General features: G+C 15.0%; 1 pseudogene; it reads right to left on the bottom strand.

Annotated features, from left to right (window-relative positions):
* Positions 1–16,497: 16,497 nt before the first annotated feature.
* Positions 16,498–17,045, bottom strand: LOC135949992 (uncharacterized protein DDB_G0287625-like; annotated as a pseudogene).
* Between the last annotated feature and the right edge of the window lie 718 nt (positions 17,046–17,763).

A 17,763-nucleotide genomic window follows, 5' to 3' on the forward strand; every position in this document is an offset into this window, starting at 1 on the left:
TTTTAATTGACAAAAGTTATATACATTTTTGAAAAGTAGACAAAATCTTCTATCCATTGATATATAACATGTCTACTTTATGTTTTTTTTTAAATCGGAACACAAACGAAGAAATATGATCATTTTAAAAATTGAACATACCCGAGGTGTCTTACTTTGGGAACCCCTGGTCCCGCTCTTGGTGGGCTCAGGAGGTCCAAATTCAAAACTTAAGCTCGACTACACTTCCTCTTTGCGCATGTGAAATTGTATTCACTGTGCGACGGCAAACAAATTTCTACACATATCAGCTGAAAAGTAATAAGGGCCTTATAGTGGTCATAAAGGATATAGAGTTCAGTGTAGAACCTAACGAAATCAAGGAGGCCCTGGAAGAATTGGGCTATAAAACGAAAGTAGTAATAAATATATTTAACAGAGACAAAACTCCTCAACCAATGTTTAGAGTAGAGTTAGATCCAGATGATAAAAAACTAAAAGGGAATGAAACTCACCCCATATACTCTGTTCGTTATTTACTGAATCGTAGAATAACTATAGAGGAACCTCTCAAGCGAAACCGACCTGTCCAGTGTGGTAACTGTCAAGATAACTGTCGGAGACTTGCATTCTTCATCACAATGTGATATTATCCAAAAGGGTCTCAAAAAGAAATGTGGAAACTGTGGTGGCGACCACACGGCGAATTATCGGGGATGCCCAGTTTACAAAGAATTATTAAAAGGATTGAGAGAGAGGCGTCAACCAAAGAGAGATGACTTTTTTGTTCCATCTGCGGTTAACATAGATTTTCCTACACCAGTAAATTCAGTAGCCCGTAATAATGGAAATAAAAACTCTATGACAATGAACGCAAATTTCCCATAATTAAACACGGATAAATATGGAACCAGCTCTTACGCTGGTGTTTTTAAGTCAGAAAATAAGCAGCCTAATATACCCCAAAATTCGGGAGGGTTAGAAAACCTGTTACAAGCGCTTACACAAAATATTACCTCTCTTAATCAAAACATGACTAACATAATGTAAACCATGCAAAACTCAATACAAGAGCTTTTGAGAGCGCAGAACCAAATGCTTCAAATCCTTCTATCAAAAAAATGAGTTTGAACCAACATAAATCTGAGGTTTATAATTTTATGATAAATAAAGACGTCGATGTGATGTTAATTTCTGAGACACTCCTTACAAATATATACAACTTTAATATTCCAGGATTTTCATTCCATAACAAAAATCATCCCGACGGAAAAGCTCATGATGGTACTGGTATCTTTATTAAAAGCCGTTTAAAACATTATGGCCTTGATGAATTTTCAAAAGAATATATGCAAGCAACTTCCATACGACTGGAATGTTTATTTGGAAATCTTACAGTGAGTTCAATATATTGCCCTCCACGATTTTCGATGACTAAGGACAAATTTGAAGAATTCTTTGAAACTCTAGGAGATCGTTTCCTGGCGTGTGGTGATTACAATGCGAAACACACATACTTGGGTTCACGGCTAATTAACCCTAGAGGAACACAGCTCTACAAAGCCCTAGTTGACAGTAAGAATTGCCTGGATGTCATATCCCCTGACCAACCAACATACTGGCCTATTGATCCTAGAAAGATTCCTGACCTTATAGACTTTGCCATATCCAAAAATGTAGATCGAAAATCAATATCTACGGAAATATCTTTTGATTTATCTTCCGACCATTCACCCGTAATAGTCACCTATTATGGGAAAAATATACCAAAATCTCCTGAAAATATTCCGTTTTACAAAACAAATTGGCTTAAATACAAACGGCCGTATTCATAAAAATTTTAAACAGCATTTTAAGGCATTTTTAAGCAAAATTCCTTAAAATTGTATTCATAAACGTATTTTAACTTAAAATACCTAATTCAAATGTTGTTTTAAATAGACGAATTTTAAAATTGCTTCGACCCTATTTTAAACCTATTTTAATGTATTATTTTTATATTTTATCTTAAAATAAAGGAATTTTAAAGATAAGTGTTTATAAATTTGCAATAATAGACGATAATATTGCAATTTTTTTGATATTTTGATAATTTGAGGGTGCTGTGGCTTAATTGGTTAGCGCGTTTGATCATTAAGCATGATATGGTATTTGTGCCTGGTTTCGATTCCCAGCCGCTGCCAATCAACAACATCAGTTTATAATAATTATTAGTTTACTAATAACTAATATTTATCACAGCGCCCTCCTTCGGTGGTATAACACTAAAAAGCCACCGAAGTAAAATAATTAAATAAAGGTTCTTGGCTTGACTAATGCGCCATCTCACCACCACAGGCGCTGCAACCTGCACTAATAATAAACATAACGCGCAATTGCAGAGTTGTCAATTAAAAAAAAATGCTTTTCTTCTCCTTTCACCACCTTTTCTTCTACTCTCTATCCCCTTTCCGAAGAAAGTAACACAATTATATATAGGCATATTAATTGCCTGATTATTACTTCTCTTTTTAAAAAAAAAATTGCTAAACATAATTTTAACTCCGCTGCGGAATAATTACCATTATAAAAATATATGATTTTGTTAGATATTCCTCCGGCAGTGAGCTACATGAGGTTCACATGTTAGTTTTATAGATATTTTTGTCATTTACTGTTAACCTGTAACGGCATGTAGTAATTAAATGTGTAAACATCGTGGAAGAAGGTCCACACAATCTAATATACTCACTCCGGCATTAAAATTAAGAGTTTTATCATAGAAAATCATTAGATTTTGTTACAATTTAACAAAATGACAATAAAAATAAATTAATAAAACAAATCATAAAATAGTGATGTTTATTTAAACAAAGAATATTCGTCATTCATATATATTGAAATAATTGAAAAAAAAATATATAAAAATGTTTGTATATTAATATATTTAGGCTTAATGTAAATAGGAACGGTTTTTATTCGCTGATTGTTTAAGTTTAACAACAAGTTTAATCTGTAATTTCAGATTTTATTTACTGAAAAAAAATAGTACGAGTACTTTATTATTTAATATTCATCAGAGTATGAAAATAAACAAAACATTTCGCAAACGTTTGCAAAATGTACAAAACAAATCAAAATTTTTATATTGTATTGTACATGAGCAAAAACAAAACAAAAACTTTTCAAGTGACAAAGAGAGAAAACGAAACGATTAGCTTTTCACTCATCTACATTATTTAATTTACCGTTACAATCGTACATTTGAGTACAAAACGGATAGAGAAAGGTATTTTTTATTCGTTTTTTTTGTACTGTGTTCTCTATTATAATGAGTAAATCAATTACCAAACGTTTGTTAAAAGTTTTTTTTATCAAAATTTTTCAATATTGTTCTTACTCTTTTCTTTTCTAGCTGCGTACGTTTATATTAATGTACAGTTTGCGCTCATGAGCAAAAACAATACAAAACAAAATGGGATAATCATTCTCATTGTTTATGTTTGGTTTTTGTTTAACTCACTGCAAAGAACAAAACAAAACGATAGCAAACGTTTCTGTATTTCTCGAATCGAAAAACTTTCCGCATGAAACAATTGAATTGCAACATAAACTGTGTAAAATGAAACAAAATATGTTTTTTCTCGCACAAGTGTTTCTGTATCTTGAGTTTGCGAGAATTATCTGTCATTTAAATAATTTTCCAGCAATTATTGGAAGGATGTGAGAAAAAGTGTTTCTGTAACAATATTTTGCGAAAAGTTTCTCACAAGAACTGTCAAAACAAGTCACATTTGAAATTGTTTAAAAAAATAACCAAAATGCTAAAAAAAAAATAACCAAAAAAATGTATTGGAAACGTCATGTTTTTAACTTTTGTATATCACGTAAATAAAAAACTCAAATTTCTATTGCTGCAGTTAGATTTAAATTACCTAAAGAATTACGGCTATATGCATAAAAAAACCTTATTGTAGATTTAAAACACAATTTAGTTAACAAACACTTTAGCATTAAAAATCATTTATAAAAGTATTGTATTCATAAACGTTTGTTAAAGGCACAATAACTAATGTACTGATTTTTGTTTAAGCTGGCAATGCTTCTCATTTATTTTCCCTTTTTCGTTGTTAGTGTTGCTTTCAATTAGGATAAAATATTCGTTAATTTTCTTTTTTTCATCGATTGTTTTTAGTAATAATACATTTTTGAAGATAACAACTAATTTTTAGATAAAAAATGTATACATATCTGATTCTATTAAATTTATATTAAGCTAAAATATATTAATGTACAAACTTTTTATATAGTTATTATTAAGAGTATTCGAATGACGAATATTCTGTGATAAAATAAACATCACTGTGTTATAATTTGTTTTATTAATTTATTTTTATTGACATTTTGTTAAATTTTAACAAAATTTAATGAATTTCTATGTGGAAACACATAGTTTTATTTCCGGAGTGGGAATATTAGATTATATGGACCTTTTTCCACAATGTCTACACATTTTATTACTATATGGCGTTGCAGGTTAAAAGTAAATGACAAAAAGGCCAATCAAACTTGTGAACCTCATGTAGTTCCCTGCCGGAGGAATATCAAACAAAATCATATACTATTAAAATGGAACTTATTCACCAGCGGAATGGAAATTGTGTTTAGCAATTGCAATAGTATCGTCAATTATTCCAAATTTATCTTTAAAATCCCCTTTTTTAAGATAAAAAGTAAAAAGAATTCCTTATAGTAGGTTTAAAGTAGGGTCGAACCTACTTTAAAATTTGTACATTTAACAATTGTTTAATAAAGGTATTTTAAGATATTAATCGTTTATGAATACAACTTTATGAAAATTTTCCTATAATTGGTTTGTAAACCTTTTGTAAATGTTTATGCACATTTATAATAAAAATGTTTTTTAGGATGTAAAATTTCGGGGTATTATCCAAAGATTTCATTACATTTTTAATTAATTTTTCATTTTAATTAAAAACTATGTTCACTTGAATGTGAAGTGTTAAATTTTTATTTTTTTATGGTTTTCGGAATATAACATTTTAGTGAGAATAGAGCTAAAAGAGTCAAATTTCAACATTCTTGAAATATCAGACAAATATTCCAAAACATACACCAGAATTATTATACTCAAAAGAAATATATGGGGCATTTCACGTCAAGTGAACCAACTTTTGAAATCGATGTCTTCCGATGAAATTTGCACCAATGTTAGTTCTATTGGATAGTAATTCGGACACCATTTTTTAACAAGATCGGTCAAGAACTCTCTGAGTTATAGGAGGTCAAAATTTGACATTTTGGCCAAACAGGTGTTTTTTTTATCCATATAACTTATTACCTATTGTTCTTAGCAAAATGTGTCCCAAGTAGTTTAGATAGCTATTTATGCAATCTTTCGAAAAAAAAATTTAATAAAATATTTTTGATTTTTTTTTTTAATTCAAAAATATTTTTGACTTTTTTTTCAAAATGGGCCCTTTTTATTTTTTTTTTTATTTTTTTTAAGAAAACTTAGGTCTTTTCCTAAGCGACCTATATGGTCGCTTAGTGGGATGCGAGTGGGATATCTATCAAAAAAAATATTTTGTAACTCAAGATTTAAAATTTTTGAATTTTTTTGCAAAATCAAAAACTTTGTTGACTTTTTTTTAAAAAATGGACCCATTTTTTAATTTTTTTTTTGCTCAGAAGAAAGCTTATGTGTTTTCCTTTAACACCCTTTTTGTCGCTTAGTGGGATGCGAGTGGGATATCTATAAAAAAAATGTTTTGTAACTCAAGACATACAATTTTTTACTTTTTTTTTAAAAATCAAAAACCTTTTTGACTTTTTTTCCAAAATGGACTCTTTTTTTATTAATCTTTTCCTTTAAATCCTTTTTGGTCGCTTAGTGGGATGTGAGTGGGATATCTATCAAAATAAATGTTTTGTAACTCAAGACAAATGTTTTTAAATTGATTTTTTTCATATTTGTGTGTAAGTGTTTCTAAAACCTTAAAAATAAAAACCACAACAACTGACCGATAATAGCCACTGGAGGGGTACATGAGGCCGACCGCTATTAATTTTCCACCCCCAAAATTTGTCTGAGTTTTGTATCTTGCGGCTTTTTTAGTCAATCCTAGAGGTAGTTTTCAGCGCACGTGATTTTCATTGTTAAAATATCAGGTGCCCCAGAAACAAATTTTTGGAATCAAGTGGAAATATTTTATGGCCCTTCTCCGAAGTACCAGTTTATTTATTATTTTATGACATTTGACTTTAAGAAGTGGGTGGAGAGGTAGAAGTTGACAGGTAGGTTATTTATATGGTGGTTTATTTTTATTATTATTTGTAACATTTGGTTAAACTAGGTACTTTAGTATGTAAGCCCTTCTTGACCCTAATAAAAGATTTTAGACTCATTCATTAAAACGTACTACCTATATGATCTTAAAAAACTATTTATTGTCATTCTGAAGACATACGGAAATCAGTTTTTTAGAAACAGCGTTAAAGTTAAGACGTGTGTTATTTACATAAATACTTACAAAATTCAAAATGTCTACGACTTCTAAAAAGGCTAAGGTTGAAAATGAAATTTATTCGTCTTTTTGTTTTAATCCCTATAACAAAATGAAGCACAGATCATCAGATATGCGAAATATTTCCGACGGCTTATTAAAAAAAATCCCTACGCTGTCAAAGCGATTGAAAATTTGTGGATCATGCAGGAAAGAGCTCGGAAAGTTGAACGAATTACCGAATTTGAATAGTAATGAGCCTTGCGTTGAAGTTATTCCAGATGAAGACAAAAGTAATTCCGAGAATGAAGACAGAACTGTTGATGATGATGGTTATTCTAACTTTTCAAATTCAACGAATGAGTGTCGAAACCAATACCATAAGGATGCAGTAGAAGTTCTTGAACAAATAAAAGAGAAATACAAAACGTCACAGAGTGAAGCTGAAAGAATTCAACTTCTCACGCTTGCTCCAAGAACATGGAGTTCTGCAAAAACAATGACTGAGTTTGGAACGTCTCAACGAAAAGCAAGAATTGCTAAACAATTGGTTGCTGAGCATGGGATTCTCACACTCCCAAACAAAAAGAAGGGAAACACTTTGGAGTGCGATACTAAATCTCTAATAACTCAGTTTTATCAGCGAGATGATATGAGTCGCCTGATGCCAGGGATGAAAGACTGGATGTCTGTACGAATCGATGGCAAGAAAGTTCAAATGCAGAAGAGAATGGTTCTCTGTAACCTGAATGAATTATTCGCAACATTTCAATCTGAATACGAGGATGTCAAAATTGGATTCACAAAATTTACACAACTGAGGCCAAAACATTGCGTTTTGGCAGGAAGCAGCGGAACTCACACAGTATGTGTTTGTATTTACCATGAAAATGTTAAATTGATGTTGAAGGAAATCAACTTAAATTACTTAAAAGATGATTCATCAGAAGATTTACACCATTACCGCGATTGCCTTAAATTGACTATGTGCCCTAATGCTACAACTTCTTGCCACTTAGGTGAATGTTCGAATTGCCCGGAAACCACATCCATCAAAGAAAATTTAATCAACTCTTTTGATCGAGAATGTATTGAGGAGTTAAAATTTGAATCTTGGCTTCAGACTGAAAGATGCACACTGAAAACCATAATTTTAAATGTGGATGATTTTGTGGAAGAACTGTGTAGAGGATTGCTAAATTTGAGAACCCATGACTTTTTAGTCAAAGAGCAGTGGTCATTCTTCAAGGACTTGAAAACACATTTGAAGTCTGGTGAATTCATTACTTCATTTGATTTCGCAGAGAACTATAAATATGTTCTTCAGGATTCCATACAAGCATTCCACTTCAATAACGACCACAGTAGTTATTTACTACATGAAAGAAGAAAACCTGGAACACAAAAGTATGGCAATCATATCCGACGATTTAAAGCATGACACCGTTGCAGTTTATGAGTACCAGAAGATAATACTAAATTATCTAAAATCAAAATTTACAGTAGAAAAGGTATACTACGTTTCGGACGGAGCTCGTCAACATTTTAAAAACTAAAGTAGCTTCGCAAATCTTACAGCTCATGAAAAAGATTTTGGAATGCCAGCTGAGTGGCATTTTCATCCTACTGCTCATGGTAAAGGAGCATGTGATGGTATTGGAGCAAACCTCAAAAGAAATGCAGCGAAGTATAGCCTCCAGTGCTCTCATCAAGATCGCATCTTAGATGCGACTGCTTTATTCCATTGGGCAAAGAATTATTGTAAAGAAACTAAAATAGTTTTTAGTAGCAAAGATGGCACTGCTCAATACCATGCTTTCATACCGCTTGTCGATGGAAGACTCAAATTAAAAAAGTTTTCTGCATCTACTCAATGCGATTTCTTTCCAAAGCCAAAAAAGAAGCCAGCAGCGAAATCAGTAGCTGAATCTAATAATGCCAAGAAAGGATTGACAAAAAAAAAGCAGCTAATAAAGGTGACAAATAAGGAGGATAAAAGTATGGATATTTGAAAATTTAAAAACTTCATAAATTAAGTGTAAAAATAGTTATTATTATTATTATTATTATTATTATTATTATTATTATTATTATTATTATTATTATTATTATTATTATTATTATTATTATTATTATTATTATTATTATTATTATTATTATTATTATTATTATTATTATTATTATTATTATTATTATTATTATTATTATTATTATTATTATTATTATTATTATTATTATTATTATTATTATTATTATTATTATTATTATTATTATTATTATTATTATTATTATTATTATTATTATTATTATTATTATTATTATTATTATTATTATTATTATTATTATTATTATTATTATTATTATTATTATTATTATTATTATTATTATTATTATTATTATTATTATTATTATTATTATTATTATTATTATTATTATTATTATTATTATTATTATTATTATTATTATTATTATTATTATTATTATTATTATTATTATTATTATTATTATTATTATTATTATTATTATTATTATTATTATTATTATTATTATTATTATTATTATTATTATTATTATTATTATTATTATTATTATTATTATTATTATTATTATTATTATTATTATTATTATTATTATTATTATTATTATTATTATTATTATTATTATTATTATTATTATTATTATTATTATTATTATTATTATTATTATTATTATTATTATTATTATTATTATTATTATTATTATTATTATTATTATTATTATTATTATTATTATTATTATTATTATTATTATTATTATTATTATTATTATTATTATTATTATTATTATTATTATTATTATTATTATTATTATTATTATTATTATTATTATTATTATTATTATTATTATTATTATTATTATTATTATTATTATTATTATTATTATTATTATTATTATTATTATTATTATTATTATTATTATTATTATTATTATTATTATTATTATTATTATTATTATTATTATTATTATTATTATTATTATTATTATTATTATTATTATTATTATTATTATTATTATTATTATTATTATTATTATTATTATTATTATTATTATTATTATTATTATTATTATTATTATTATTATTATTATTATTATTATTATTATTATTATTATTATTATTATTATTATTATTATTATTATTATTATTATTATTATTATTATTATTATTATTATTATTATTATTATTATTATTATTATTATTATTATTATTATTATTATTATTATTATTATTATTATTATTATTATTATTATTATTATTATTATTATTATTATTATTATTATTATTATTATTATTATTATTATTATTATTATTATTATTATTATTATTATTATTATTATTATTATTATTATTATTATTATTATTATTATTATTATTATTATTATTATTATTATTATTATTATTATTATTATTATTATTATTATTATTATTATTATTATTATTATTATTATTATTATTATTATTATTATTATTATTATTATTATTATTATTATTATTATTATTATTATTATTATTATTATTATTATTATTATTATTATTATTATTATTATTATTATTATTATTATTATTATTATTATTATTATTATTATTATTATTATTATTATTATTATTATTATTATTATTATTATTATTATTATTATTATTATTATTATTATTATTATTATTATTATTATTATTATTATTATTATTATTATTATTATTATTATTATTATTATTATTATTATTATTATTATTATTATTATTATTATTATTATTATTATTATTATTATTATTATTATTATTATTATTATTATTATTATTATTATTATTATTATTATTATTATTATTATTATTATTATTATTATTATTATTATTATTATTATTATTATTATTATTATTATTATTATTATTATTATTATTATTATTATTATTATTATTATTATTATTATTATTATTATTATTATTATTATTATTATTATTATTATTATTATTATTATTATTATTATTATTATTATTATTATTATTATTATTATTATTATTATTATTATTATTATTATTATTATTATTATTATTATTATTATTATTATTATTATTATTATTATTATTATTATTATTATTATTATTATTATTATTATTATTATTATTATTATTATTATTATTATTATTATTATTATTATTATTATTATTATTATTATTATTATTATTATTATTATTATTATTATTATTATTATTATTATTATTATTATTATTATTATTATTATTATTATTATTATTATTATTATTATTATTATTATTATTATTATTATTATTATTATTATTATTATTATTATTATTATTATTATTATTATTATTATTATTATTATTATTATTATTATTATTATTATTATTATTATTATTATTATTATTATTATTATTATTATTATTATTATTATTATTATTATTATTATTATTATTATTATTATTATTATTATTATTATTATTATTATTATTATTATTATTATTATTATTATTATTATTATTATTATTATTATTATTATTATTATTATTATTATTATTATTATTATTATTATTATTATTATTATTATTATTATTATTATTATTATTATTATTATTATTATTATTATTATTATTATTATTATTATTATTATTATTATTATTATTATTATTATTATTATTATTATTATTATTATTATTATTATTATTATTATTATTATTATTATTATTATTATTATTATTATTATTATTATTATTATTATTATTATTATTATTATTATTATTATTATTATTATTATTATTATTATTATTATTATTATTATTATTATTATTATTATTATTATTATTATTATTATTATTATTATTATTATTATTATTATTATTATTATTATTATTATTATTATTATTATTATTATTATTATTATTATTATTATTATTATTATTATTATTATTATTATTATTATTATTATTATTATTATTATTATTATTATTATTATTATTATTATTATTATTATTATTATTATTATTATTATTATTATTATTATTATTATTATTATTATTATTATTATTATTATTATTATTATTATTATTATTATTATTATTATTATTATTATTATTATTATTATTATTATTATTATTATTATTATTATTATTATTATTATTATTATTATTATTATTATTATTATTATTATTATTATTATTATTATTATTATTATTATTATTATTATTATTATTATTATTATTATTATTATTATTATTATTATTATTATTATTATTATTATTATTATTATTATTATTATTATTATTATTATTATTATTATTATTATTATTATTATTATTATTATTATTATTATTATTATTATTATTATTATTATTATTATTATTATTATTATTATTATTATTATTATTATTATTATTATTATTATTATTATTATTATTATTATTATTATTATTATTATTATTATTATTATTATTATTATTATTATTATTATTATTATTATTATTATTATTATTATTATTATTATTATTATTATTATTATTATTATTATTATTATTATTATTATTATTATTATTATTATTATTATTATTATTATTATTATTATTATTATTATTATTATTATTATTATTATTATTATTATTATTATTATTATTATTATTATTATTATTATTATTATTATTATTATTATTATTATTATTATTATTATTATTATTATTATTATTATTATTATTATTATTATTATTATTATTATTATTATTATTATTATTATTATTATTATTATTATTATTATTATTATTATTATTATTATTATTATTATTATTATTATTATTATTATTATTATTATTATTATTATTATTATTATTATTATTATTATTATTATTATTATTATTATTATTATTATTATTATTATTATTATTATTATTATTATTATTATTATTATTATTATTATTATTATTATTATTATTATTATTATTATTATTATTATTATTATTATTATTATTATTATTATTATTATTATTATTATTATTATTATTATTATTATTATTATTATTATTATTATTATTATTATTATTATTATTATTATTATTATTATTATTATTATTATTATTATTATTATTATTATTATTATTATTATTATTATTATTATTATTATTATTATTATTATTATTATTATTATTATTATTATTATTATTATTATTATTATTATTATTATTATTATTATTATTATTATTATTATTATTATTATTATTATTATTATTATTATTATTATTATTATTATTATTATTATTATTATTATTATTATTATTATTATTATTATTATTATTATTATTATTATTATTATTATTATTATTATTATTATTATTATTATTATTATTATTATTATTATTATTATTATTATTATTATTATTATTATTATTATTATTATTATTATTATTATTATTATTATTATTATTATTATTATTATTATTATTATTATTATTATTATTATTATTATTATTATTATTATTATTATTATTATTATTATTATTATTATTATTATTATTATTATTATTATTATTATTATTATTATTATTATTATTATTATTATTATTATTATTATTATTATTATTATTATTATTATTATTATTATTATTATTATTATTATTATTATTATTATTATTATTATTATTATTATTATTATTATTATTATTATTATTATTATTATTATTATTATTATTATTATTATTATTATTATTATTATTATTATTATTATTATTATTATTATTATTATTATTATTATTATTATTATTATTATTATTATTATTATTATTATTATTATTATTATTATTATTATTATTATTATTATTATTATTATTATTATTATTATTATTATTATTATTATTATTATTATTATTATTATTATTATTATTATTATTATTATTATTATTATTATTATTATTATTATTATTATTATTATTATTATTATTATTATTATTATTATTATTATTATTATTATTATTATTATTATTATTATTATTATTATTATTATTATTATTATTATTATTATTATTATTATTATTATTATTATTATTATTATTATTATTATTATTATTATTATTATTATTATTATTATTATTATTATTATTATTATTATTATTATTATTATTATTATTATTATTATTATTATTATTATTATTATTATTATTATTATTATTATTATTATTATTATTATTATTATTATTATTATTATTATTATTATTATTATTATTATTATTATTATTATTATTATTATTATTATTATTATTATTATTATTATTATTATTATTATTATTATTATTATTATTATTATTATTATTATTATTATTATTATTATTATTATTATTATTATTATTATTATTATTATTATTATTATTATTATTATTATTATTATTATTATTATTATTATTATTATTATTATTATTATTATTATTATTATTATTATTATTATTATTATTATTATTATTATTATTATTATTATTATTATTATTATTATTATTATTATTATTATTATTATTATTATTATTATTATTATTATTATTATTATTATTATTATTATTATTATTATTATTATTATTATTATTATTATTATTATTATTATTATTATTATTATTATTATTATTATTATTATTATTATTATTATTATTATTATTATTATTATTATTATTATTATTATTATTATTATTATTATTATTATTATTATTATTATTATTATTATTATTATTATTATTATTATTATTATTATTATTATTATTATTATTATTATTATTATTATTATTATTATTATTATTATTATTATTATTATTATTATTATTATTATTATTATTATTATTATTATTATTATTATTATTATTATTATTATTATTATTATTATTATTATTATTATTATTATTATTATTATTATTATTATTATTATTATTATTATTATTATTATTATTATTATTATTATTATTATTATTATTATTATTATTATTATTATTATTATTATTATTATTATTATTATTATTATTATTATTATTATTATTATTATTATTATTATTATTATTATTATTATTATTATTATTATTATTATTATTATTATTATTATTATTATTATTATTATTATTATTATTATTATTATTATTATTATTATTATTATTATTATTATTATTATTATTATTATTATTATTATTATTATTATTATTATTATTATTATTATTATTATTATTATTATTATTATTATTATTATTATTATTATTATTATTATTATTATTATTATTATTATTATTATTATTATTATTATTATTATTATTATTATTATTATTATTATTATTATTATTATTATTATTATTATTATTATTATTATTATTATTATTATTATTATTATTATTATTATTATTATTATTATTATTATTATTATTATTATTATTATTATTATTATTATTATTATTATTATTATTATTATTATTATTATTATTATTATTATTATTATTATTATTATTATTATTATTATTATTATTATTATTATTATTATTATTATTATTATTATTATTATTATTATTATTATTATTATTATTATTATTATTATTATTATTATTATTATTATTATTATTATTATTATTATTATTATTATTATTATTATTATTATTATTATTATTATTATTATTATTATTATTATTATTATTATTATTATTATTATTATTATTATTATTATTATTATTATTATTATTATTATTATTATTATTATTATTATTATTATTATTATTATTATTATTATTATTATTATTATTATTATTATTATTATTATTATTATTATTATTATTATTATTATTATTATTATTATTATTATTATTATTATTATTATTATTATTATTATTATTATTATTATTATTATTATTATTATTATTATTATTATTATTATTATTATTATTATTATTATTATTATTATTATTATTATTATTATTATTATTATTATTATTATTATTATTATTATTATTATTATTATTATTATTATTATTATTATTATTATTATTATTATTATTATTATTATTATTATTATTATTATTATTATTATTATTATTATTATTATTATTATTATTATTATTATTATTATTATTATTATTATTATTATTATTATTATTATTATTATTATTATTATTATTATTATTATTATTATTATTATTATTATTATTATTATTATTATTATTATTATTATTATTATTATTATTATTATTATTATTATTATTATTATTATTATTATTATTATTATTATTATTATTATTATTATTATTATTATTATTATTATTATTATTATTATTATTATTATTATTATTATTATTATTATTATTATTATTATTATTATTATTATTATTATTATTATTATTATTATTATTATTATTATTATTATTATTATTATTATTATTATTATTATTATTATTATTATTATTATTATTATTATTATTATTATTATTATTATTATTATTATTATTATTATTATTATTATTATTATTATTATTATTATTATTATTATTATTATTATTATTATTATTATTATTATTATTATTATTATTATTATTATTATTATTATTATTATTATTATTATTATTATTATTATTATTATTATTATTATTATTATTATTATTATTATTATTATTATTATTATTATTATTATTATTATTATTATTATTATTATTATTATTATTATTATTATTATTATTATTATTATTATTATTATTATTATTATTATTATTATTATTATTATTATTATTATTATTATTATTATTATTATTATTATTATTATTATTATTATTATTATTATTATTATTATTATTATTATTATTATTATTATTATTATTATTATTATTATTATTATTATTATTATTATTATTATTATTATTATTATTATTATTATTATTATTATTATTATTATTATTATTATTATTATTATTATTATTATTATTATTATTATTATTATTATTATTATTATTATTATTATTATTATTATTATTATTATTATTATTATTATTATTATTATTATTATTATTATTATTATTATTATTATTATTATTATTATTATTAATTATTATTATTATTATTATTATTATTATTATTATTATTATTATTATTATTATTATTATTATTATTATTATTATTATTATTATTATTATTATTATTATTATTATTATTATTATTATTATTATTATTATTATTATTATTATTATTATTATTATTATTATTATTTATTATTATTATTATTATTATTATTATTATTATTATTATTATTATTATTATTATTATTATTATTATTATTATTATTATTATTATTATTATTATTATTATTATTATTATTATTATTATTATTATTATTATTATTATTATTATTATTATTATTATTATTATTATTATTATTATTATTATTATTATTATTATTATTATTATTATTATTATTATTATTATTATTATTATTATTATTATTATTATTATTATTATTATTATTATTATTATTATTATTATTATTATTATTATTATTATTATTATTATTATTATTATTATTATTATTATTATTATTATTATTATTATTATTATTATTATTATTATTATTATTATTATTATTATTATTATTATTATTATTATTATTATTATTATTATTATTATTATTATTATTATTATTATTATTATTATTATTATTATTATTATTATTATTATTATTATTATTATTATTATTATTATTATTATTATTATTATTATTATTATTATTATTATTATTATTATTATTATTATTATTATTATTATTATTATTATTATTATTATTATTATTATTATTATTATTATTATTATTATTATTATTATTATTATTATTATTATTATTATTATTATTATTATTATTATTATTATTATTATTATTATTATTATTATTATTATTATTATTATTATTATTATATTATTATTATTATTATTATTATTATTATTATTATTATTATTATTATTATTATTATTATTATTATTATTATTATTATTATTATTATTATTATTATTATTATTATTATTATTATTATTATTATTATTATTATTATTATTATTATTATTATTATTATTATTATTATTATTATTATTATTATTATTATTATTATTATTATTATTATTATTATTATTATTATTATTATTATTATTATTATTATTATTATTATTATTATTATTATTATTATTATTATTATTATTATTATTATTATTATTATTATTATTATTATTATTATTATTATTATTATTATTATTATTAT

Source organism: Calliphora vicina, chromosome 1 (genome assembly GCF_958450345.1).
Source record: "Calliphora vicina chromosome 1, idCalVici1.1, whole genome shotgun sequence".
Lineage (NCBI taxonomy): Eukaryota > Metazoa > Arthropoda > Insecta > Diptera > Calliphoridae > Calliphora > Calliphora vicina.